At 37.4% G+C, this 26472-nt stretch overlaps 1 protein-coding gene across 3 annotated transcripts in view; it reads left to right on the plus strand.

The window, feature by feature from the left end:
* The window catches only part of LOC126371209 (monocarboxylate transporter 10-like), a 170948-nt gene that overhangs the window by 87703 nt on the left and 56773 nt on the right, over nucleotides 1-26472 (plus strand). Inside the window, exon 1 of one of the 3 annotated variants that reach the window (XM_050016465.1) lies at nucleotides 22491-22625. The exons of 1 other annotated variant lie outside the window; for it this stretch is intronic. The gene's annotated coding sequence lies outside the window, so the exon portion shown is untranslated. Of the gene's footprint in view, nucleotides 1-22490; nucleotides 22626-26472 lie in introns of those variants that run through there. One more of the 3 variants, XM_050016464.1, reaches the window with a different exon arrangement.

Consider the following 26472-nt stretch of genomic DNA (forward strand, 5'->3'; position numbering starts at 1 on the left):
CAGCTCCGATCATAACCTAATCACAGTGGTGCAATGAAGTTTCCAGTCAGTTGTGATACTTAACAATAGGGAAAAAAAAATTAAGACAAATCCCATATTTCTTCACCGTACACAGGTGCCGCATCGCATCCTTCTGGTCTAGACTGCGCAGTACTTACCGAAAATTCAATACAAAGCCATTTCTAATGTCCTAATGAGTCCTATCTTTATGCATTGGCTGTCTTTGCAAGCGGAGTCATCATCATCATCAGCCGTATGACGCCCACTGCTGGGCATAGGCCTCCCCCAAGGATCTCCACGACGATCGGTCCTGCGCTGCCCGCATCCAGCGGCTTCCCGCGACCTTCACCAGATCGTCGGTCCACCTTGTAGCGGGCCTACCCACTGAGCGTCGTCCGACACGTGGTCGCCACTCCAGAACCTTTCCGCCCCATCGGCCATCGGTTCTCCTCGCTATGTGTCCTGCCCACTGCCACTTCAGCTTTGCAATTCTCCGAGCTATGTCGGTGACTTTAGTTCTCCTGCGGATCTCCTCATTTCTGATTCGATCCAGCAGGGAAATACCGAGCATAGCTCTCTCCATTGCCCGCTGAGCGACACCGAGCCTCCTCACGAGACCCATAGTAAGCGGCCACGTCTCACTGCCGTAGGTCATCACTGGCAACACGCACTGGTCAAAGACTTTCGTCTTGAGACACTGAGGTATTTTGGACGAGAAGATATTCCGCAGCTTCCCGAACGCTGCCCATTCGAGTTGGATCCGACGAGAGATCTCTTTCTCGAAGTTGGACTTACCTAACTGGATTATTTGTCCTAGGTAAATGTACTGGTCTACAACTTCGAGTGTAACGTTCCCAACCTGAACTGGAGTGGGTGCGACATGGTCGTTGGACATAATTTTTGTCTTTGCCATGTTCATGCTAAGACCCACTCGTTGGGATGCGTTACTGAGATGCTCGAGCATGGTGTTCAGGTCTTCCAGGGTCTCAGCCATTAGGACTATATCATCGGCAAATCGAAGGTGCGTCAGGTACTCGCCGTTGATGTTGATGCCAAATCCTTTCCAGTCCAGAAGCTTAAAAATATCCTCCAATGCAGCAGTGAACAGTTTCGGAGAGATGACATCTCCCTGTCTCACTCCTCGCTGCAGTTGGATCGGATTAGAGCTCTGGTTCTGTACTCGAACTGACATAGTGGCATTTTGGTAGAGGTCCCTTAGCACTTCGATGTACCTATGGTCCACTTGGCACCTCTGAAGAGACTGCAACACAGCCCAGGTCTCGATCGAATCAAAGGCTTTCTCATAGTCCACAAACGCCAAGCAAAGTGGCAAATTATACTCTTCGGTCTTCTGTATAACCTGCCGCAGCGTATGGATGTGGTCTATGGTGCTAAAGCCTTTTCGGAAACCGGCTTGTTCGGGAGGCTGGAAGTCGTCAAACCTGCAAGCGAGACGATTCGTAATGACCCTCGAAAACAACTTGTAGACATGGCTCAGAAGCGAGATAGGTCTGTAGTTCTTCAGTAGGGCTTTATCCCCTTTCTTGAAGAACAAGATCACCTCGCTTCCGCTCCATGCCCTCGGCGTTTTGCCCTGAAATATGACGGAATTGAAGAGCCTCTGGAGGACTTTAAGTATTGGCGTTCCGCCCGCTCTCAGAAGTTCTGCTGTGATTCCGTCATCTCCTGCCGCTTTGTTGTTTTTGAGTTGTTTGAGGGCCATCCTAATCTCGTACAGGCTGACGTCCGGGATATCTTCAGTGTAGTGTCGGGTAAGCTTGGCTCGAGGGTCTCGAGCCAAGCGGAGTGCCAATCGCAAATAGGTTTAATATTAGATTAAGACTTTTAACAAAATAAAGCTTTTTAATTTAAGCTATTTAACTTAGTGATTGTTGTCAATTTGTGATATGGGCTTCATCCCGAAATAATAGCTTTTTTTTTTATATATTTTTTAGACCCCGAACGATTCCCGCTACGGTGTCTCTTGAGAGCGAGTTTAGCCATTATGTTCTTTGTGTGTTTTGATAGCCCAATGATACCTAATCATGGCGATGATGATGAATTTTTCCACAACTTTCTCAAAAAATATTATAACACGACCATACAAAGAATACGTACACGTCATACTCGTTGTTTCTAAAACAAAAATCCTTTCAGTTTAAAATATGCCTTGCTTTTCTTCTATTTATTCACTGACCATTACCTCTTTTCGTAATGGTGTAATAATTTACCCGAGATAGAACGACATGGCTTTAGTCGAGGCTTTATTTTGTTAAACTGAAATATTTTGAGAGTGTACATTTTCGTGGAAATTCTCATTTCTTAATGTTTTCAGAAGCAAGACAAAGAAACTAGGTGGAGTAATTTTGGCTTTTCGAGGCATTTTTCCTTTTTGTCGACAACAAGTTTCACGGGATGACTGAATTCACTCATGGCACTTGCAACAGTGTCGAAATATCGGGAGTCTCATATCCCTGATTTAAACGCGGTAAGAACCCGTTATTATGCGTTTTAATTATGATAATAAACCTAAAACAATGTATAAACAAGTTTCACTGACACCTATCACGTATGGCTAGCTGTACGTACTTGTACGGGGTGTAAGTGACATCGTAACGAATATCTATTGAGGTGATTGATTCAGCTCATTATTCAAACTTAATAACAAGTGGAATTTTCCATCGCAAAAGTATATAATTGAAAATAATTTAATAAAATTGCGACGGAAAATTCCACTTGATATTAACTCAGAATCATGGACTGAATCACACAATATTTTCCGTATATTTCCCGTTACGATGTCACTAATATACTTTATAATCCCTCTTATAGAGTTTTACTAGCTCTACGCTCTTTAGACATATTCGGGTGTATACGAATTACAGATAAGAGAATGATAATGTCTTAATGGCGTCGGCTACTGGACAGCCGTTGGTTTACTAATTTACAGCTGTCAGGTTTCTATCGGACAAATAAAACATTTCTAACTGATAACAATAAAAAGGTCGCAATATAAATGGTCTTGACTGTACCTATGTCTAATTAAAAAATGAAAAAGTGAGTGCTTTTTTAAACTTAAAAAATCAACTCCTATCTGCTAAAAACTAACAAACAAACATTTTTACTTTATCACTTTCAAGATTCTCGAGGACGGTATACAATTGCTCATAATCCACAAGATAGAAGAAGAAGTAGAAGTGAATAGGTACCAAGTGTAGTGTCAAAGTATTTTCTGATAACTTTATGGCTCTATCCACCACTTTATGAATTACAAAAGTGGGTTATGTATTTATGTGATAATCCTATCTATCTCCTTCCATTACTTCCTTCTCGACAAAATAAATTGATAAAGAACAATTTTTAAGTCATAAAAGAATAAGAATATAATACATTTATTGCCACAGTTCACATTTTCCTTCAAGAACTAAGTAATTACGAATACTATGAATACGAGCAAAAGGAAATGGCTCAGCTTGTGCTGTGATGAAGCCATCCAGCGCTGATTTTCAGTCATTTAAAACGCTTCACACTTTCACGGACCAAATTAAATAGAAATAAAAAATATAAACATACAGTATAACATTTGTTTAATTTTAAGTAAAATAAATAATAATAATTCTTAATAAGTACTTTAAAAATAAAAGAGTATTATTGAAGCAAAATATATCAATTATGGTGACAACAGCAAATAAAGTAATGTTCAGACGTCTATAGCAAGTTTACAGAGCACGGTACTGTAGTATCGCTCGGCGGCTACTAGAGGCGCCGTTATAAGCACCATCTACATATACCAGGTCACATTAATTTCTAAGCATATATTATCTACAAAGACAATTAACAAAAAAACAGTAATATGTACTTAATAGTTATTTATAAATACACATCAAAATTTTATGTTCTTAACTATCACTCCTAAAATGCAGTAACAACTGCTTGAATCGCGCCAAATACTAAGTTGGCTGGTACTATAACTAGGTCGTCTTTGGCTGAGACCGAGCGTAATTTCATTCAGTACTCTGTCACATCGTGGAACAATCCATCTTGGCACATTACAGAGGTAATCTTGCACAAATATGGCCGACGCACGGGTTAATCGAAAATAACAATAAATTTTGTGATGTTTCGGTTTATAAATCATAACCAACCTTGGCATGGATCTGGTGGAAGATGGATCGTGCACGCTGGGTTACACATTGGATCGATGGTATATGGTACACACATCATTTTCTGGTTAAATACCTTTTAGTTAGTAGATTGAGAAGCTACGAAGCTTCCAATTTCAATTGAAAGTAAAAAAACGCAAAGTGAAGATTTAAGAACGAACCGGGGACAACTTGATTACAGTTCAGGACAACTTGAGGACAGTTCTTTCAGTGAAGACTGTGATAAAAGAGACAAGGCCAAATAAAACTTGTAATAACGATGGATGCACTGGACGCTACCTCCGAAAGAAAGCAAAAAGTGTTCAGGAACTTATAACGAAGAAAGTTATAGAAAACTCAGAGGCAAAAAGATGTAAATGCATTCACAGACACCTTTCGCTGAGTAAATAAACTCATGCCTATTTCCCACTGGGGTAAGCAGAGACCATGGAATTTCATCGATCCTGACACACTTCTCTTGCTTTCAATCGTTCAATCGTTTCATAGACGCACGCCGGAACAGAATAGCTCGTAATGAACCTTTTCTAAGGACATCTCCAATTTGGTCAATGTATATGAGTAAAGCCACAAATAGTTTAAAATCGATTTAAAAAAAAAACATGTCACACATAACGCGACGAAATCATACTTACCCGGAATAATAACCTTGGTTCAATTCTAACTGTAATAATCATCTGGAAAAGATGTATGAGGCCTGATGATGACGTCATCAGGCATACTAGAGGGGATTTTTTTTGTGTTTTCATTTGTGTGTTTTTTTATTCATAGTCTTATTTTTCTTTTTGTTTCTTTTTCATTCATTGTTTATTTTTGTTGTATTCGTTTTTATATTGTTTTCTCGTCATACAGCGTATTGGGTTACACTGTAATGTTGTATGCACCTTTATAAATAAATAAATTGTACTGAACATAACATAATATCATAAGCTCACGTCTAATAATATAATTGATGTAGTCAGAAGTACATCTATAGCAACTGTACTGACCCACATACAATTAGAAGACTCCATTCCACATTATGACATGTCGTTCGAACTTTTGACACGTAGGTATTTGGGTCCCGCAAGGCATACATGGACCACCATTAATCTTCTGAAGGCTAAGGTGGCAATGCATCATATTAACCGCCATTAAAAAAAGAAGACGGAGCTTTACAAATCGTACACACGCGATAGTCAGTAACAAACATTATTAAAAATATGATTGTATCAAGATATCGTTCGTGATTGAGTTACCTTTGTGTCATTGAGGTTTAAAACGAAACAATACTACTTACGATAGGAAACAATGTCGGTATGCATGTTAGGGATAAAAAGTAAAACTTCTACTCCCATCCTTTAAAAGAAGTCGCCCAATTCTTTGGGCGTGATCCTTCACGTTTTATTTAAATTAATGGATTAGTTATTACTTAAGCGTTATACTGGAACCACTATTTCATCACACGAAAGTAAGATGCTTATTTCAAGAGTAAGTAGTTCTGACGACTTGTGGCTGAGCCTGTCCCTAAGTTTGTAAGTATAAAAATATATACTGTTGGACGAAAAATTGCACATCACCCTTTGTTTCATTAGGAAAATGTATGTTTTTCTTTTTTACTAGTGAAATAAGCCCTTCTTTTTTTCACACAGCCAGCACATCATTACATGTGGCAGGCGTGTTATCGTACAGTAGGTGTCAGCGTCACGCGTAAGGCAATAAACGCATCAAGCGAACGTGTTCGCTCAGAAAGATTGATGACGACTGATGTGAAGCTAACGGCTGTCAAAAGTTCAACCCGCGTGTGGTGTACGCATACGAGATAATATGTGTAATCTGATGTTCTTATAATATAAACCGGTGCTAAACTCTACATTTGCTGTCCTTTTTTTGCAATTGGCTCGCTCGTCCAATCGTTTTCCCAAGCTACCATCTCGCTTGTTTCTTTCCCATTTCTATAACCTATATAATATTTAGCGTCTTAATCTTACTTTTTCACTTTACTTCTTCACTTAATATTACAGATTTGCAGAAATAGATAAATAGTCATAAACCGCATGCAAATTCATTCAGTGGTTCCCGACATTAACCGCTGAACCGGCAAACTTTCTTTTGTAAGAGTTTGTAAGTATGTATGTATTCATTGATTAAACTATTAATCATATTTTTAAAGACAAACATTTTCGTACAAAAAACAAAACAGCAGCCTTATCAAAATCGTGCAGTAATAAAAAATATACACAGCAATCAATAAGTCCGCATAAAAATAATAATGTTTACACCCCGCAGCTTCAGGTTGTTGATTTTAAAGCCGCGATAAATCCGGGACTGGTTGGTGACGAACTGCGTTGCACGCGAGTATCCAAGATTAATCGTCCCGGCCCCGATGCCCCCAGACTAAATTATGATAAGCCAGCGCAAGCCATTTTTTATATCGACCCTGCAAAAAATATCACAACTTTTTAACTAAAAATATTGCGACATGTAACTCCAATGCACGAGTGCGAGCATAAATTTTACTTACACGCAATTCGCTACACTTATCCACAGTGTAAAGTTACAGAGAAGTTATAGCACAGTGGAGGGAACCAAATCAATTTTCCCGTGGAAGACATATTGGGGAGTTGTTTTTCCGGGCAGGTTCCAGCGTAAATGAAAAACAAGGCAAAAAACAACGGGAACAAGCTCGCCCTAATAAGTATCGATAAACTACGCTTATTTGTTTGGATTTATATTTTGTTAGATTGGAGCTGTAATTTCAGATTTATTATCAATGTGACATTTTATTTGCTACTTTAATCGAGAAAATGGTGGCTAGTCACACGAATCGTAGGGGAGTAACTTAGTGGTCAACTCCAGTGGATGATGATGGGTACGTGCCGACTAATATGGAATTTATTTCATGACTTTGATACATTACCTACTCTGAAAAGTAGTTTGATGATCCTTGACTTAATTTATATTGTTGAAAGTTGGAATAACAATTTACGTATTTCGCCTCATCTGGTCGCACTCACCGTCCCCTTTACAACTTGCACCTGAAAACTCCCCCCTATTCTACGCAAATGTACGGTGACTCTTTTACCGTGCAGGCCGTCAAACTGTGGAACGCGCTACCCAGGGTCACTCGGGAATGTGACACGGTGGGTAGGTTTAAAAGGAACTTGAAGGATTATTATTTGAGTCTTGCTTAAGTTGCATTAGTCGTATTTGTATGCGTTTACTTATTTATTTAGGTATATATATATATATATATATATATATTGTATATAGTGTGTATTTTTTATAAACCAATATAGAAAGTATATAATATGTTTATATATTTATGAAATATATATTATATTATAATTTATTTAAATGTGGTTTGTAGGTTTAGGTTAATATTGTGTCTTATATTAGTATAAGTAATTTCTAAATAATTTGTACGCGTATGTATGTCTATCTATATAATATTATACGTTGAAAGTCTCTCTTGTCACGTGGGTCAGCTGGAAGAAATCTCTTTGTTTAGAGATAAGCTTGCCTGTACTATCTGTTTTCTTTGTATGTTTCTTGTGTCTGTTTCATTGTGTACAAATAAATAAAATAAAATAAAATAAAACAATAGAGTACCGAGAGGCATAAAGATGTCGAGATAGGCTCTTGGCGGAGGCTCTCATAAAATTCGGCTTTGTTCGCAGCCAGTCAGTTTCATGGTAGGGAAAGAATGAGGAAGATAAACATTTTTGTAGTAACCATAAACGGATATTAGTTTTACAAGGAGACCACTCCGATGGTGACGTGAAAATACTAAACCTTGAACACTTCATTTTCATGTGCTGTTACATGAGTTCCCATAATGAGGACCAAACAATGGATTTACAATCGTTTGACAACTTTTATTAAAGCTTAACACATTTAAAAGCTCCAAGTTCTGACATGGCTCCTCAATGGAAAGGCACTCACATGTCCAGCTCACTTTTTCAAAAAACAACTGCAATATCGTTACTTATATGAAAACGTTCCAATTTCCGTCCTTATGTAAGAAATACCCACACTAACCACGTAGCTCTTGATGGCACATCTAAACGTACTGAAACGTGCAGAGTATAAAGTTCAGTCCGGAGGGGCCCCATCTGCAAACAATTGTCCTCAATCCTCATACAAATTGTGCAAGGGACCTGGTACTAATAGCTCGCTGTTCTTCCGTTGCAACGAGAAGAATTTTAAAACTCCGCGTTAATAAACGTTAGTGTAAAGGTCTTAGTCCACTTAGACGACTCTGCTACTACCCGACTAATAAAATATCATTCAAATATGGACTTCCAACTCGTGGCTTGCGATATAGTTTATATTGACAACATTAGTTAGCAGGTAGCTCTGTGTTAGTAAACTTCCCGCTGTTACACTGTTCGGCAGTAAACTGCCAGCAATCGTTTTACTTTAGGGCGCTGTTCGGCGGGACCGGTGTTGGAGAAGAGTCCTGTAAGTGGGCTATGACCTTTAGTCGGTTTCGCGCCACGACGCCGGAATTGAATCGTTTGTCTTCCACCACTGACCAAGCACCAGAATATAAATATGCATTAGTTTTCCCACTAAATGGCATTCAGAGACCAGTGAAATGAACATGCTTTATCCCTCCTAAAGTGCCGCTTCCCCAGTTTTATTGGGACAGCAACATTTAGGTACCAATTACTAAGGTATCTACTATAAATGTATGGTTAATAGGTGTCTTCCAACGAATGACGCTGCATAATATAATAATTAGTAGGCAAATATACAAAGTACCTACTCCTCACCGAGCGAGTTAGGCCAACGTGATAGGTGGTGAGCAGTATTGCTGTCTATAAAAGCGGTATTAATTTCTGCATTTCTCGAGGAAATTCGGTCTATATTTTCATTTCCATTTGATACTGCCGACGTATCGCTCGCTATGTTTTTTTTGACGTCAATTATCTTATTGTTTCCTGTGTCTGGTGGGGAGTTGAACCATACATCATTATGGGGGAATTCTTACAGATCCTGAACCTGCAACCTACTGATTTAGTCTTACTTGCGAATTTTGATTTGCCATAATTTTATCAGAATGATAGGAGAACTCTTGAGATGATTGTGTTGTATTTTTGAAAAAGGAGAAAAATATATTTTAGCCATTGGTAGCAGTTGTGAACAAATCGGATCAAATGTATTTTTTATAGCACACAAACAGAATATAACAAAACAAAAATTGTTTTGTTTAGTTTACAGTTTAAAATAATACAACATCACTCCAAGCAAGTAGATTAACTTGGCAGTTAGCTATCTGTTTCAATTTCAATCTTATTATTTCGTAAATTTAAAAAGACGAATTTTCGTAAACTCGCCTTATTACAACTGATGAGCCGACTGGCTTATCCCTTCGAAACGCATTCGAAACACATTTGCGCTGTGCGGCGACAAATTTAATAAAAGAAGACGCGACGGGGAGCCTCGACGGCCAAATCACATTTTAAATTCCGTACGCATCCCCGCCAAATATAGCTTTATTATTATTATACAAAATGAGATTTCAGCGATCACACTAACGAGTAAAACTTAGTGTTATAGCTATACTCAAATGTTATTGAATGCTTTGATCCCGCGTCGCACAGTCGATAAAATTACCGCAGACAGAGCTTTACGTCTTTCTTTTCGTGTAAGTAGTCATAAAAACATATAGGCTGTTTGTTTTATTGCTTAAGTGGCGTTCGATGGATGGTGTAGTGTATTTTTATTATTTCCTCCATGTAGGGGTTGATTTTATCGCGCATAAATCTAATGAACTGCGTCTCGAATGTCTCTACTTTCGTCGCCGTTACATGTATGGTGCATACTTCGGACGATAAGGGAAGAGACACAGTCATGTGATGGTAGAATTTATGGTTGTATTATATAATTTACGATAGCAATGAGTACCTATTGTTTTGAACTGACTTGCAGATTACATACATAAACTCACGCCTATTTCTCACCTTTGTAAGCAGAGACTATGGAATTTCCTTTGCAGATTGCCAATAGCAAATAAGATATTTGTGTAAATATATTATACTTCAATGACCTACATACACATAAACAGCCTATACACATCTTAACTGTTGGGCACAGGCCTCCCCTCAATCGACCGGAGGACCAATATCAATGGCTTATTGAATTAATTATTACCAGGTTATATTTTATCTTTGTTACATCAAACTTATATACAAACCTAAATAAATCACAAGTATATCTCACTAAGCGTTGAGAATTCACAAATTAACCCGGGTGCTTTCAAGGCCATAGTGAACAGGCACCTTCTGGGCGAGCTCCATCTTAGGATTCGTCAATGCCTTCGGGCAAGTCTGGGACCAAGAGCAAACCCATCAATTGTAAAAAAAATAGTCAATAAATGAATTATCGAAAATAAACACAAAGGTAAAATAAGTCATAAGGCATTTTATTTACAAGATAACATAACTCTTGTGGGTACATTATCGTATGCCTTGCAGCCAAGGGGCACTTCCTCGACAATGATCTGGTAATCGCCGATAAATCTGCGACCTCCGACAATTTGTGTATAATAAATTATGTGCGCATTGACTGCTTCAGCGGTTTTCCACAAGCTGATTTATACTTACTAACAAAATGTATATACTTATGTGTGTTATATGTTCTTATGTGGCTGGCGATACTGAAGTGCAGAAAGCTTCAAAGAAGCTCGACTAACAAAGTAACGTCATGGAAGTAGGTAGGTAGGTGCGTTTCTGTTGGTAGGAGTTTCTTTGGATTTGAAAGACCTGGAGTGCGATATAGGTTCTCGTAATAGACGTGAAATTCCCATTTCTATTTCTTCTATCGTGTGGGTTGTGAGGACCGTCAACCCTGGTGTCAGGATTACTATTGAGCCGCCAAAGTCGCCCCCCCCCGTGACATAACAAGCTATGAATTCATATATCTTGTTAGTATTTTTTTAGTAATCATCTTGTATCGCTGGACCATTATAGACAGCGATACGGTTTACCAGCTATTATGTTGGTCTAACAGATAGCTCGGTGAGGTGTGGGTACTTAGTTCATACCTCTGACTACCCCAATTGTATTGTCGTGAGCTTATGTTATGTTATTTATCTTGAAATTAATTGACTTATTTACTCACAAGCAAGGCACCTTTCGCATGCTTATAAAGTTACAATGAGCATCATTTCTTTTCTTCATCATTAAACGAATAGTCTAATAGTCTAAAATTAAACAGAGATAGGCCGGGTCACGGAGTTACAACTCCCAAGCAATGTCTTCTCATTTTGCAACCGCACATTTCTTTGCTAATGAAATGGCGGTAATCTGTCCAAACAAATGCTTCAAGTGTCCCAAAGACGTTACCAACAAAAGACCTAATACATAGATATATACAATATATATAATGTTGCAAATGTCTATATAAATAAATAAATAAACTAACTAAACTAAATATACATTATCTGTATTTATTGACTGTTATTTTATGACTCACTTGTGCTAACTGCCACTTTTCCGTCCCGAAAGTAATAATATTTTAATATCTAGACCAATTTTAGCTAGCTTCATGCAGATGTAAACATAGGGTGTTAGTAACATCGTAACGAAAACTTTAAATGATGATTTAAAATAGTCAAGATCATAGGATCTTGAGGTGATATATTAAGTAGAATTTTCCGTCGCAAAAGTATGGAACTGGAAATAATTAGAAAAAGCACTAATATTTTCATGAATTTCCTGATTATTCTGAGTTAATTAGTAAAGTGTGAAATTTTTATATGATTTATCGTTACACAAAGCATCGGCGAGCTTATCACTAATTGGGATTTCTTCCAGCTAACCTTGGACAGCCTGAAATAAACTCAGTGGGCCGGTGTTAACACGCCATGAATGAGTTGATAACTATGAGTTACAAGTAAACTAAATGTATACTTATACATATTACTAAACACGTACATAGACTACTTATCATTTATTGTATAAATAAGTCTCATCATCATCAATAAGTCTCGTCATCTTCCTTGAAAACACAATTTGTCTTGGGCAAAAAGGACAGATGGCAAGCCGACGTCCGCCTGAAGCGCAGAATTCCACACTGGGAACAGATGTCTTCAACAAAGGTCCAGGCAGGACCTTATAAATGTCTATGACATTAACATTGTACGCAGTAGACTCTTGACCACAAGTCGAGCTTCATATACCTACTTACATAACGACATCAGAAGTTAAGGCTTGTTATTTTATAACAATCCACGATAGGTGAGTAAGGCTCTAAGAAATAGGAAGAAAAAATATAACGCATGAAATATAAAATGTAAAAGGTGTAAGCAAGTTGTACAAACTTTCTCTAACATATATACAAGTACCTGCTTAAACTTACGCTTATTTTCTACCGGGGTAAGCAGAGACTTAACTAGACTGACGTAACGTAACCGTCTCTAAATCGTGAAAAAGCAACACCATTATGCAATTGTTTCTCAAGCTCGAATTGAATATTTAGAAGACCCTCAACCAATTATCTTGTTCCTATGAGTAACATGGTAAATAGTAAATCATCATCACAAATTTAAGAGCCACGCTCTTGTCGGTGTAGCATTCTTCATGTTACTTTTTAGGGAAAAAACGGGCAGTGGTTTCCCTCTTGCCTTCCGCTCAATGTTAATAGTAAGTAAACATGATAAATTGTGAATCGGTACGAATTGTCTACTGCGTGCATGAATTATTTTTTGTTACCATCGCCATCGCATCGAATGTAACAAACAAATACACGATCACAAAGCCGAGTTACACACTGACTCAGTTTGCGTAGATCAAACTTCAAAGCAAAACACGAATGCTCAAGCGACAGCACACAATGGGGTCAGCTATTTGTACAGGAAATCGGGCGATTTGACACGAATCCTGAATAAGACGTACAGACGACTGCTAGCGAAAGGAGTAGGATCAGGAGCTCGAAGATATTGGTGCGGGCACTACGCACTATGCACTTCTTTTAATATTTCGTTCAAAAATATTAAAAGAAAAGAAGATTTCTCAGAGTCTAGAAGAGTGTAAAAACGGTAATGTAAACTCTACAGATTTCAGCGTTGTTGATTCGCATCGTAAGTCGCTACGCACGGGGGTTCCTAATTTATATTTTGTTTATATAAGTACCTACACACCTCTGCAAGCAGTGCAAGCCTCTGGACCTCTGCTAGGTAAAAAACCACCATTCACTTTTCTTTTTTTCTACAACTTGATCGTCATGTCTTTTTTCAAGACGATTGACTTCTCTTCCTTTCGTCTCTTTCTCTTTCGCTTTATCGCTCTTTATAGGGACAGACGCGAAAACAGATACCTTTCGGTCTTCAGTAGTGTTAAGCTGATTACAGCACTTGTACGCACCACTTTCCCAAGATTAACTTTCTTTATGATCGACTGAGTTTGCCTTTTGCCGCGAAAATATGCCGGATGTCGAGTTTTTGTATGTGAGTACACTTATCGCTGCAAAGTTAGAAAATTAAATTTGTAGTAGATTGAATTGTTAACAATAAATTATAAGTAAGATTATAAACAGATACAGTCGTCAAAACGCCGTTAAATTACTTTTTTTAGAATCGTTTTGTAGCCTAATTTTACGTTAGCCAAGAATAATCTGCGCTGTTTCATTGCGATTGCAGCTATACTTACACTTAGATACATGTATATTCAAAATAATAAATCGAAATATTAACATAGACATGGCAAAGGAGTAATATTAAAGAAACCGGGACAAAGCTGTCATACGGAGATGTCATGGTTGGTATGTAATATTATAATGTTTACAGAAGACAATTTAGCAGCCAGCGCGCGGATGCTGGTATAAGGTTCCTTGCTTTGAAATAGGAACTGTTTGAAGATGATTTAAGAACAGACAATATAAGTACCTATTTGCCTAAGATAATGGGTAGTAACTGGATACGAAAAAAGAGACAAATATAAAATCCAGTAACCAAAATATGTCCGAAAATAGCTTTTGCGTTTGAGCTTTACGTTTATCCGGCCAAGTAGTAAATGTTGTTCGACACAAATCCATGTTAAGTTACGTCATACCTTCACTAAACTGTGATAATATTTTAACAATATATAACAACTTATCCAAATCATCACGCCTATCTCCCAGAAGGGTAAGCAGAAATGTATGTAATTTACACCTACACCTCGCCAGTTATGTTTAAATCCCATTTAATAGGGAGCCGAGCCTATAATATTCTTCTTCTTATCGTGTGGTTTATGAGATAGATTACCAACCTCATCAACCTTGGTGTCAGGGTTATTATTGAGCCGCCGAAGGCCCCTGGCATGGCTCATGTAACGACTACATACTTACATCAGTAAGTAGTAACCAGGACCAACAGCTTAACGTGCCTTCCGAAGCACGGATCATCTTACTTTCGGACAATCAGGTGATCAGCCTGTAATGTCCTAACCAAACTAGGGATCACAAAGTGATTTTTGTGATATGTCCCCACCGGGATTCGAACCCGGGGCCTCCGGATCGTGAGTCCAACGCTCAACCACTGGACCACAGAGGCCGTTATATGAGATATATATGAGATAGATTACCGTTATATATGAGATAGATTACCAACCTCATCAACCCTGGTGTCAGGGCTATTACTGAGCCGCCAAAGGCCCCTAACATGGCTTATGTAACGACTACATACTTACATCAATAAGTAGTAAGAGGGACCAACAGCTTGACGTGCATCATCATCTCACTGTCGGACAATCAGGTGATCAGCCTATAATGTCCTGAACAAACTGGGGATCACAAAGTGATTTTTGTGATATGTCCCCACCGGGATTCGAATCCGGAGCCTCCGGATCCTGAGACCAACGCTCAACCACTGGACCACAGAGGCCGTTAATAAGGCGTATAATATTAATAAGTAATAATAATATTGATAATAATCTGACCACTATCTTATAAGCATTTTGGCCATTAATAAGAAAAAAGTCCTACAAATACCACCTTATAGTTAAGTACTTACATAAAAAAACGTTCTTATGTAAAATACAGGCACCTACCTACTAACAAGACTAAAACAATAATAATCAGTAGGTACTTACTTTACTTACCCTAAAACTCCACGTTGAAAAAGGGCCAAATAGTTCTACAGTCAGAGTAATTAATTGCTTTACATCTGGTGGAATATGTTAGGGAAGGGCTTTGACCTTTACTTACCAAGATAACCTTAGAACAAAACATATTTACTTACCTAATACAGATGAGGCTAAAGTTTTCTTCGAGATTAATACATATTATTACCATTACTAATTAGGAGATCTAATTTTGTAATATTACCCGTTCTGTTTGTCGGGAGGTACATAATAAATTAAGAAATAGATAGATAAGGTATATCACTTCGTATCTCCCCTCTATACCCTCTCAGACGACGCCCTGAAGCCGAGGTTCGCGCTCAACTGGGCACCCTCAGGCCTGTTGTCTTAAACGTTGTACCGGGTGAGAGCCTTCAGCGCTCCCCATTTGTCCGGCAAATCTGCAATAAGTCACGTAAAAAAAAACATTCTCCCTCTATATTTCTTATCTAATTATCGAACCGATTAATGTTATTGTACATAATTCAATGAGGCGGAGAAACAATAAGTCAAAGCTTAATGCATTTATATCCGTTTAATGTGTTACACCTTTTAGGCACCCGTCTCATTGCCAGCTATGAGCGAAGAGCAGACATTACGAGAAGTTTGCCTTTGGAATATTGTACAAAAACTAGTCTCAATAATTTGTTATAAGGATTGCTAAGCGAACCCCGGAAAAAATAGGACAGACTTAAGACCAGTTTAAAGACAAATTAGAAGAAAAGAAAACCTGTAAAAGTGAACTACGCCATCTATATTGTTTTTGGAGAATGTAGTCTGGAAATTCCCACAATTCAAGGAGAATTTAAATGCTTCCCTTGTTCGTACTGAACATGTCTAATTCAATTATTTGCGTCTTCATCAGTTCATCGCTTGTCGCTGCCCGCGGTTAAAGGGACAAATGTTCAATTTAATTGGTTTTAAATGACGTATGAGCTTTGACTACCAGTAACCTGTTAAGTGCGTGTTAACTATTAAGCTAAATTCCCATTAAATCATTAGCACCATAAAATGTATACTCACTGCACTAAAGATTAATAAAGTTCATTTAATTTTCTAATAGAGATAAGACCCTACTTTTTACTTTTATAATTAAATGAAGTAAGTAATGCAGGTTGGATTTAAATTGTAAAAGCTATAGCTATGTTGTTGACAGCAGCAGGAAAGTACCACAGCTATTTTGTTGACAACAACAGGTAAGTAAGTATAAGTATATGGAATTAATTCCGGCTAGTGAACGCCACCCAGTACAAAAGTTAAAAAAATAACTAAATAAAGGAACATTAAAAATTACATCGTTCTATGCATAGATGTGATGATTAATACACTACAGAATTAGAAATGAATTGTCAATTACTTATACAAATACAAAATCAACACAAAACGAATTAAAGTCATACATGAACTTTCTGTAATACAATCACAGAACATGGAGGCAAGAATATTTATATGCAAAAATATCCTGTCTTATTATCATGTTGAGCCCGTAACTTTTGCCAAGGTCAAAGAAAATCATAACAGAAAATTGTTGTTTCAAAACTCCCCAAAACTTGCGTAAGTAAAACAAAATTATTCTTCATTCATTGTCACAAAACAGTATAAAGTTATTAAATTCTGCGCCGATAAAAAGTTACGCCGACACGCGTGGGTAACATAATATTAACATATTAGACCTACTTACTGCAATTTTGAAGATCAATTTCTTTAAAACAAATTGAATGAATAGAATATTTAATTTTACTTATTTTTTGATATGGTGAAGTGCAATCAAGTAGTTTTGTCAGAAAATTAATAAAATTGATTTAAATACTCGTTTAAGTACCTAAGTAAGAACCCACAAATTCACTCGCGTGTAGTAAGGCGTTTATCAAAAAGTTGTATACAACTTGAAAATACTAGGAACGAGTAGGTACTAGAAGAAAATTAACAGTATTTTCGCCAACAATTCAGAAATCCACTGACTTAACTATCTTCCTGACTCTTCTATTTCTGCGTTGAGCGCGGTTATAATTTGAACTTTTATTTGTTTGTTTGCATCTTACAGTGTTCTGCAAACTAAAGACGTGGTTCATAAGAAGAGATACTCGATATCTTGTCTACAACTGACAAATGGATGGCGAGATAAATACTACACGGGAGAAAGTAAATTAAGATGTTTTTAATACTTGTAAGTATATTAAAGTAGGTATTTTGAGTAAAAATGATTCACATTTTGCAATAACAGTGCATTAAGAAGTTTATCTTTGTTTTATATTATTTATTTAATGTTGTCTTCGTTTCAATAAAATGATTTCGAATTTATTACTGTCCAGTTATTTATCAGTAATTGTATACTATAGGTAATTTCACGTTTTGATAAGCTGCAGAAGTTTTAGGCGGATGAGTCGTTCGTTATGTAAATAATTACGATGGAAAGTGTAACTATGTTACCTATTGAATAAAGATATTTTTGAATTTGAATTATGACACGCTCAGCCTATAAACAATAGTCTTCAATCATCTCATCTCTCATTAATTACAATGCTAAATAAAGACACAATTCTCAAAATCAATGACGAAAGTATTCGTCGCGAGTTTGTTTCATAAGACACTTTAATTCTCGACAGCGGGTGAGTGCGTGGATATTAATCGCCGTACAACCCGGCGACATGTTTGACAAAACGTCTTCGACTTCACACGTTGTACATTTATCAGATGCACTGACAACATCTTTCAAAAGGGATTTGTGGACGGCCTCTTCCTTTCATTGCGATGGAGAATTATTTGGGACGAACTAAAATTGTCTTGATACGAGTATGTTCTAGAATTCTTTCTATGGCAGATGTCACGCCCATTATTCCTATTGTTGTGCGTATATTCTTTTTGTAAGAATCGAAGTTATTCCTTTAATGCATGTTTATACAATAATTTAAAGAAAACACTTAAAGACAAACACTAAAATCAGATAACATCACGAATTATTTGTAAAAAATAATGGTAAATAAACTCCAAATCGATCTTTGCTATAAATTCTACACTCCAATGCAAAGCTCTGCATAAGAAAATATCGTTAATTAGTCTTATTATTATTGTATTGTAAATTGATAGACAAACCACTAAGAGTGCTTATTTCTGCCATAATATTATATAGATTATGTTGTGTATGAAATTATGAAATACTGAATGTTGTTGACAAATATTACAACATAAATTATCATTCTTTCCACGCCTATTTTCGCTGGAGGAAACGAGGTGAATTAGTCCAATTTAATTATAACAGAAAAGATGAAATATCGCTGACTTATATCTTATATGCATTTGACATGGTTGTAAATCACGGATTAGGTGTCCTATTAATTAAACGGACATGGTATTTTGATATATTCTGCTCTATAAATCTTCATGCTTCCATGGCTTATCTATTTCCGGGGTAGATAGCAATTCGGGATAATTTCTTATCTATGTATTGATGAATCATAATTATCATAATGAGCTTTAATAACAGCTTGAGAATGTTGTGATGAGAAAGTAAACGTGGAAGAGAATATTTCAAATATCAAATAGCATTATTATTTTTTCTTTTCTCTCATTTTTAAGATAAAATAAAAACACGGGGTAGTCAGAGGTACATCCTAAATACCCACGCCACACTGAGCTTTCTGCTATAACAACGTTATCACAACGGTGAGCCGTATCGAGATCCATAATGGTCAAGCCAACTAGCTGTGTTAGTGAAAACCGTTCTCCATTGTTGTCCGTCAAAGACCAATTCCTTCACCTCCTTATAAGACACGACGAAAACCGAGTGAAAACTGTACGTAGGATAAATTAATAATACCTACTTGATGCAAGTCCGGTACCAGGAATCGAATCGAGGCTTACCGCCTGAGAAGCAAATTAATCTGTGTCACTTAGGACCACAGTGATTGTTTGCCCTGTTTCCGCGTCTAGAATAAGTACATACTTTATACTCTGACGGCATTCACTGTTTAGCTAGGTTTGGGGATAGGTTAGGTATATTTATTACAGACTGTTATAACCTAAAGTGACTTTTTTGAATTGTTTGTTTTTTTTTTATATTTACCGCAAATGACATTTACTATTTCCACGGAGCTGCAAGTAACGAAGGTAGTTATTTTTACCCGACTACATCGATTCAAAAAGGAGTGTTAATAAGGATGAACACGTCAAGTTGTTCAACAGACTAATCAACTCAATTCAAAATCCAGCTTTCATTTCAACAATCATCTTTATGTACTATATTTAAAGTGGCAACATTATGAGAACTCTCGTAAACTAAGTACATTCGTTCTCATTTACATAATAATCGACCGTGATAATATCGAAAGACCATAAAATTATCCTAAGAGATCATTTCGACCGCTAGAAGTGTTAAAACGAGTCAATAGAGGCTTAATTTCTGTGTCGAGTTAATAAGAGCCAATATTGGTTGTATAAGCCCGCGGCTTGCGTTCGAAGGTCGTGGGTTTGAATCCCGGTGCGTCATACCTTATTATCGGATTCAAGTATGATATCACGTGATTTTATTGATATCGGAAAAAAGTCAGGATTGTATTGTACTCTGAGTGCCTAATGGATTCAGATTTTAGATACGTAGATGGATTGATTAGATAAAATGTTGCTTATCATTCTGGACATGTGGTAGAAATCGACTAAGCGTCCAGCCTACCTGTCTGTGTATATATATATATATATATATATATATATATATATATATATATATATATATATATATATATATATATATATATATATATATATATATATATATATAACCAGCTTCTTAACCGGGTGAGAGCCCTCAGCGCTCTCCATTTGTGGGGCCAAGTAGTGAATGCCATTTGTGGCAAATCGACTTATTAGTCTATACATATATTTGACGTGACTTATTGTAGATTTTAGATTTGCTACACAAAGCGCTGAGGGCTCTCACCCGGTGCGAAATTTAGGATACCCTATGGGTGCCCAGATGGGCGCGAACCTCGGCTCAGGGCGTCGTCTGAGAGCGATAAGCGCTGAATGAGGGAAATCGGCGACCACGCGGACAGGGTCGGTATCGGGGTTCTGAAGTGTTTGTTTTCGCGAGCTGATTGACCGCCTCTATAGCTAGATAATATTTTTATAGAAGTTGTCTATATTTCTCAAGAAGTAGTCTTTTGAACTACATACCTCTTTTATAGGCGTGAATCTATGTTTGTATAACTCCCCAGTGATTATGATCGATATATGAACTGCCAAATTGAAACCAAACCAATTTGGACTATACGTCGAACCGATACAGTTAATTTTAGATTGTATTTACTGACAGATGGTGGGCTAGTAGTGTTGACATTGCGAAAGCATAAGAGCACATTTACACTTAATAGTTTGTCGCATTTGGCAGAAACCACAGGCGTAATCTTTTTTTTTTACGCATTAACTGCTTGGCCGGACAAATGGGGATCGCTGAGGACTCTCACCCGGTAACACCGACGACATGGCTAAGGACAACATTGTAATAAGTAGCCATTAATGAGAGAATGATAATGTATGTCGTAATATTTGTCAACAGGAAGTCATACATACAAAAACTCACCCCCGTAATCCTTTATGGGGTACGCAGAGCCACAAGTAATCAAAGACAACTTGCAATCACTGCTGAATTCAATTCATACATACACAAGAACGACGTCGGAAGATAGAGTTTGAAGAGAGAGTTATGATGAAACTTACGGTGAAAAAAGATCAGCGTTTCGCCCATAACAATTGACCATCATGTTAGACAGGACACAATCCTTCTGTCGGATTTTACGACACTCACAGGAAGAAAAGCACCTGAACGTGTTCTATGGTTTTTTTCGCTTTCACCCCAGTATAGCTGTAACTTTAGCTGTAACTTAAAAGGTCGGCCACTAAAATAATTCATATGTATATATAAATAAATAAATTAATTAATTATTTTATTTGCATATATCAAAATTAAGTACTTTCTTTTATCTAATGTCAATAAAATTAGCTTAGAGCTGGCTCCCACAGTCAAATAATTATTTTGTTGTTTAGATAATTTGAGGTTGAAGCAAGTTGATAGCTAGAAACATGACAAAAACAAGTTAATGAATCAAATGTGAACATTCGGTGCCCTCCAACAAAGAAGTTGAATTCTTCTTCTATCGTGTGGGTTGTGAAGAGGATTACCAACCCCATCAACTCTGGTGTCAGAGTTATTATTGAGCCGCTGTAGGCCGCTGACATGACTCATGTAACGACTACGTACTTACATCAGTAAGTAGTAACCGGGACCAACGTCTTAACGTGCCTTCCGAAGCATGGCGATCATCTTACTTTTGGACAATCAGGTGATCAGCCTGTAATGTCCTAACCAAACTGGGGATCACAAAGTGATTTTTGTGATTTGTCCCCACCGGGATTCGAACCCGGGACCTCCGGATCGTGAGCACAACGCTCAACCACTGGGCCACAGAGGCCGTTAAGAAGTTGAACTTATAATGTTTTTAGTACTAGGTTGTACCTTATGGACCACGCGGTGACCGATCAGCTTAAATCGACGAGTGTAAATGTAGTTTAATAGCACGTAATTGTACCGACACGTAGCCTCAGGTAAGTAAGGTTAACCAGCTCATTGTAAGAGGAGCAAGTGGCCAAGTACTTGGTAATGCGATGAGGTCTTGTTGTGCGGCCGGGTAATAGTCAAGTAGGGCTGCCATTTACTTACCGATAAGATTTGCGGGACAATAATAATTGCGCTGGTTATTAGTAGCAGTAACTTAAACACTTTGATTTTCCAATGTTCCTAACTTTAGATACTACAAAAACAAAGGTAAAAAGTGTTGGGATGTTAAGTACCTATAGAATTTTAAGTATTCATAAACGAGAATTTGCGTAACATTTGCTTTAAAATACTTTTCAAGCGCCGCCGTACATCTTGAAAGCTTTTTAAGTATTACTTAAAAATCCACACCAGACTACTTAAACATATAACATAACATAAGCTTACGACTATAATCCCAATGGGGTAGTTACATCCATTGTAAGATGATCTAAAACCCACACCTCGCCGAGCTTTCTGTTAGACCGACTACGTCAAACTTGTCTAAAACTAAACGAGGCTGTAAACAGAGTCCCGTTTACTTCAGGGGTCTTAGCAACCTTATCTGCGCGGCGCGTATCACACCGGTTGTCGAATGTGGAGCACGCGACGGCGATGCCTCCGACAAAAAATCAGTGTAGAGCTTACACAGTCGCGCTGCGGTCGCGCGAGCCCGCACCTCCCGCGCTCGCAACTTTCCTGCGAAAACTTACCACGCGAAACTTAGTTTAGTACCATATCTTACTTCAGTGTTCTGTATCTATTAACAGTGCAGTGGTTTAAAACTGGTGTGTAAGTTACCGACATATGGCCGTGGCCCGAGTCCGGCATGGTCGTTAGGGTCGGTCGTGCCTTCTCACCGATAGAATCACGACATGCGACCACGTGTGTACCTATTGCGTCTACAGGCTCACCGCTCACTTCACCTATTTCGTATCGCACTTGCATCGAAGTTTTAATTTTTATTAATACCTGGTCAGATTACTTGTTAGTCATCGCGCCTAATTGGGCAGTCGAGTGGACTCGTAAACAAACTTATTGTACCTAATTTTTGCTATAAGATACTCTTTGTCGGTAAATCGTAAGCAACAATTTATGAATAGCCAAGTTGATTACCTTTAAGACGCTCTTATATTTAAGTGTAAGTTTTTGCACTAGGTGCACGACTCAGTTCGATTTAACAGCCAAACTTATTTATAGCTTGACAAAATAAAAAATAAGTACAACAACTTCGAACCAAAAGCTTCGACAAAACAAATAAGAAGCATAAAATTATATAAAACTGTCAACATAAAACCGGAGTTAATAAAACCAACATTACTTTATACAGTCTAAAGTGGCTAAGGTAATTCGCAAGGATTTGTATTATAGGTAGAGCAACTCTATTCATCACACAATCATCGCACAGAAACGACCATTTGAAATACCTGCCTAGCTTTAACTAGCTGTACCTAGATGTACCTATTTCATATATAAACACCTCGTAGGTAGACTCTGAACATTTCCTTTCGCCAAAACGAGCTACCAATTATGTACCACTTATGTAGTCGGACCGAATGACTGATGAGCGTTGAAAAAATAGCAACGAAATAATTACTGTTTAGACATGTCCCATGCTGGTTAGAAGTTGGAACATACTGTATTTTGCGTAAGTACATAACTTTAATTACAATACATGAAACGTTTTAATAAACGTTGAAAATATCAAACATTTTAAAACTATGTACATAATTTTTGGTAAGTTTTACTCTAAGGAAAATAAATTATTAGGCCTAGTAAGATTTTGTCTTTTTTATTATCTTTGTGAACAGCGTAGTACAGTATGCTCTATACCTTCTCGTAGAGACTATACCCTAAATTTAATTAGAATAAATTCTTACCGCGGCAAATTAGTAGTAAAGTGACACTCTTAACCATTTAATGGGTTTGATACGACGAATTACATAGTGTCAGTCTATCCCCTTGTAGTAAGTCCATCATGTTAGACAGAACGTGACTTCTCAATCGAAGTATTGCTAGTAAAATATGCAAAACTGACTGATTAATATCATGGTTTAGAAGGAATCACGACAAATTTAATAACATGTTAACTCGACGTACAGCAAAATCTAAAATTTTGTTTGTTATTAACCGTAAAATACCTGTTTCATTTCGAAAATTGCATATTCGGCTGATTCTGCTAATAAGATACATTCGATATACAACCTTATTACTTAGTAAAGCGATGGCAATTAGCAAAAAACTTTATAAACATTGAGAAATTCGATTATTATTTAGACATAAACTGTGCCCGATAAAAAACCTCGCGGGTATAAATCAAAAGCGAAATGTGGTTTTGCAAGTGTACTTATGAGGTAAATTAAATATTACTAGGTCAATCCACTTCCGTTCCCAGCTCGTGACGTATTTAGAGACGTCGGGTTACCTTGTTATAGTGTTATGTGTTTTGATTATTTATTTATTATTCTTGGATGCCGTACTACAACGCTAAACTGTTGTAGCATATTACATTCGTGCTGATATGACCACCAGACATCGCCGTCAACACTAGTAGAGTAATAGGTGAACTTTATAGAGCCATTTTCCGACGGAACTCCACCGATCGACCAAAAAGCATTTGCTATTCATACAGGAACGCTTTAAAAGGCCTTTGCCAACGCGCCATCAGTCGTCACACAAATTAGGTACACAATACACGGCATACCTACACAAATATGTTGCTGTCACGCGGAGGCGCTTGTAACCGAGTGCCGACAGACGCACTATTAAGGGAGAGATGACTAATTATCCCCCAGCTTTGCTCCTCGTCCCGTCGCTTAGCATTCAACGAGCACCGCACGCATTCAGGAAAATTAGTCACTTTGAACCAACGCGACTTCCTTACAACGAAAATATCTAAACATAACAAAGAAAAATACTCCCACCAGAGACGGAATGAACTCTGAAATATTAGCTTTTCATTCAAATGAAGTTTGAAATTAATTTCACTGCGACAATATTTTTGTACTCCGTCGCTTCGGAGCCTGGTGAATAACGCAGCAGTCGTTTACAAAGATGCAGGTGTCCAATGGAGAACATTACTCGAATGTCGTTGAATGATTGTACCATTTAGTTATTTTTGTGCCCATGTACTCAAACACTGTTAGTTGATTGCAAACAATCAGTATCTACATGTAATTTCAGTAACAGACGAAACGTACAAATTCTGTTTACCCATTCTCGTAAAGGGTTCGGCAAGGCCAACAGGAAAATCTTCATATTTCTCCTCCTTTTACGAGCACCTAGTAATACAATCAATCGTGTGTACACACAATATGCCCGCTTCAGAACTCTGCCGGCACAGCTTGATCGTCGACGAAATAGCACCGTTTGCATTAAAAAGGAAAATAGTTCGAAAAGTACTCAAAAACTTTTTTGTCAACTCCAGTTTGGTTCCGGAAAGTTGTCCATGTTGGGGAAATCATGAATAGGCAATCCCAAGTATTTCTGATCACGTCCGTCCTTTGGGCTCCCGCCAAGCCGCGCTGCACATAACTTTGATTTGATACGACCAGTCCGTTTTTTCCAACAACTTTTTGTCAGCCGGATAAACTGCGTGAGTTACTCCCAACAAACGACATTAAAAGTTTTAGATATTCGTCGAGATAATCCTCGCTGAATCATTTGGACAAAAAGAATCGCTGTTGCCATTCTATGCCGTGAATAAGTCGAATAAAATTTAAGCGATACACTTTTCGTGCGGCGTCTACAATATGAATGTTGATGGAAATAGTGAAAATAATCCAAATCTCTCGATACTATGTGCTTGTCACGAACCTACGGATAAATGAACATTACTGTAACGGTAAAAGTACCATACAGATGCAAATGACGGCTCATATTCATGTGTTATTATTATAATTCGCCCATTGTTGATCGTAAACAAAAAATACAGGTCCTATTAAGATCCAACCCACTTACAAGTTATTCCATTACTATTTGCTTTGAACATGAATCATAGTTATCAACACGTCGAATAGCTGGCATAAAATTTAATCTTCTTTATAACTGCAATTATCAAAGTCATCGAACAGAAATTCCATCAGCGATATTTGGTTGGGTCCTTTATATACAGGAACTAGGAAAAGACATTCGGAAAGGCTCGAAAGTCATAATTCTCAACTTTACTGCAAGTAACCCCATTTCTTATGTTTAATATCAGGTTTATCTTGAAATATTTCTTGAATTACTGCTATAATTTTGAGAGCATTTCAATTTTTATCCATGAATAACTTGTAAGTTGGTTGCTTACTATAATTTCGTGACGCGTTTAAAGATTTTTTATTGTTTAAATTAACACCTAAAAGTAGGGTAAGGGGATAATAAAAGAGACTGTATCATTTCGTGGTGTATAAAACGTGAAAGACGTCCTTTTACAGTGTTATTCAACGATAAATTTGTTGGTAAGTGTTTTATCCGACAGGGTATAAACTTGTAATAAAACACTTAGCTCTCGAAGGCTATAGTGCAGATATCTCAAGTACAAAGGGTGTCCTTTTTATGACAGAGGGTGTGTTACAGCAGGTGATTTTATAGCAGCATAAAATAAAACTAATATCTCCACTTTACGACTCTTGTAGCAAATGGCAAGTGAAAATTA

This window comes from Pectinophora gossypiella, chromosome 12 (genome assembly GCF_024362695.1).
Source record: "Pectinophora gossypiella chromosome 12, ilPecGoss1.1, whole genome shotgun sequence".
Lineage (NCBI taxonomy): Eukaryota > Metazoa > Arthropoda > Insecta > Lepidoptera > Gelechiidae > Pectinophora > Pectinophora gossypiella.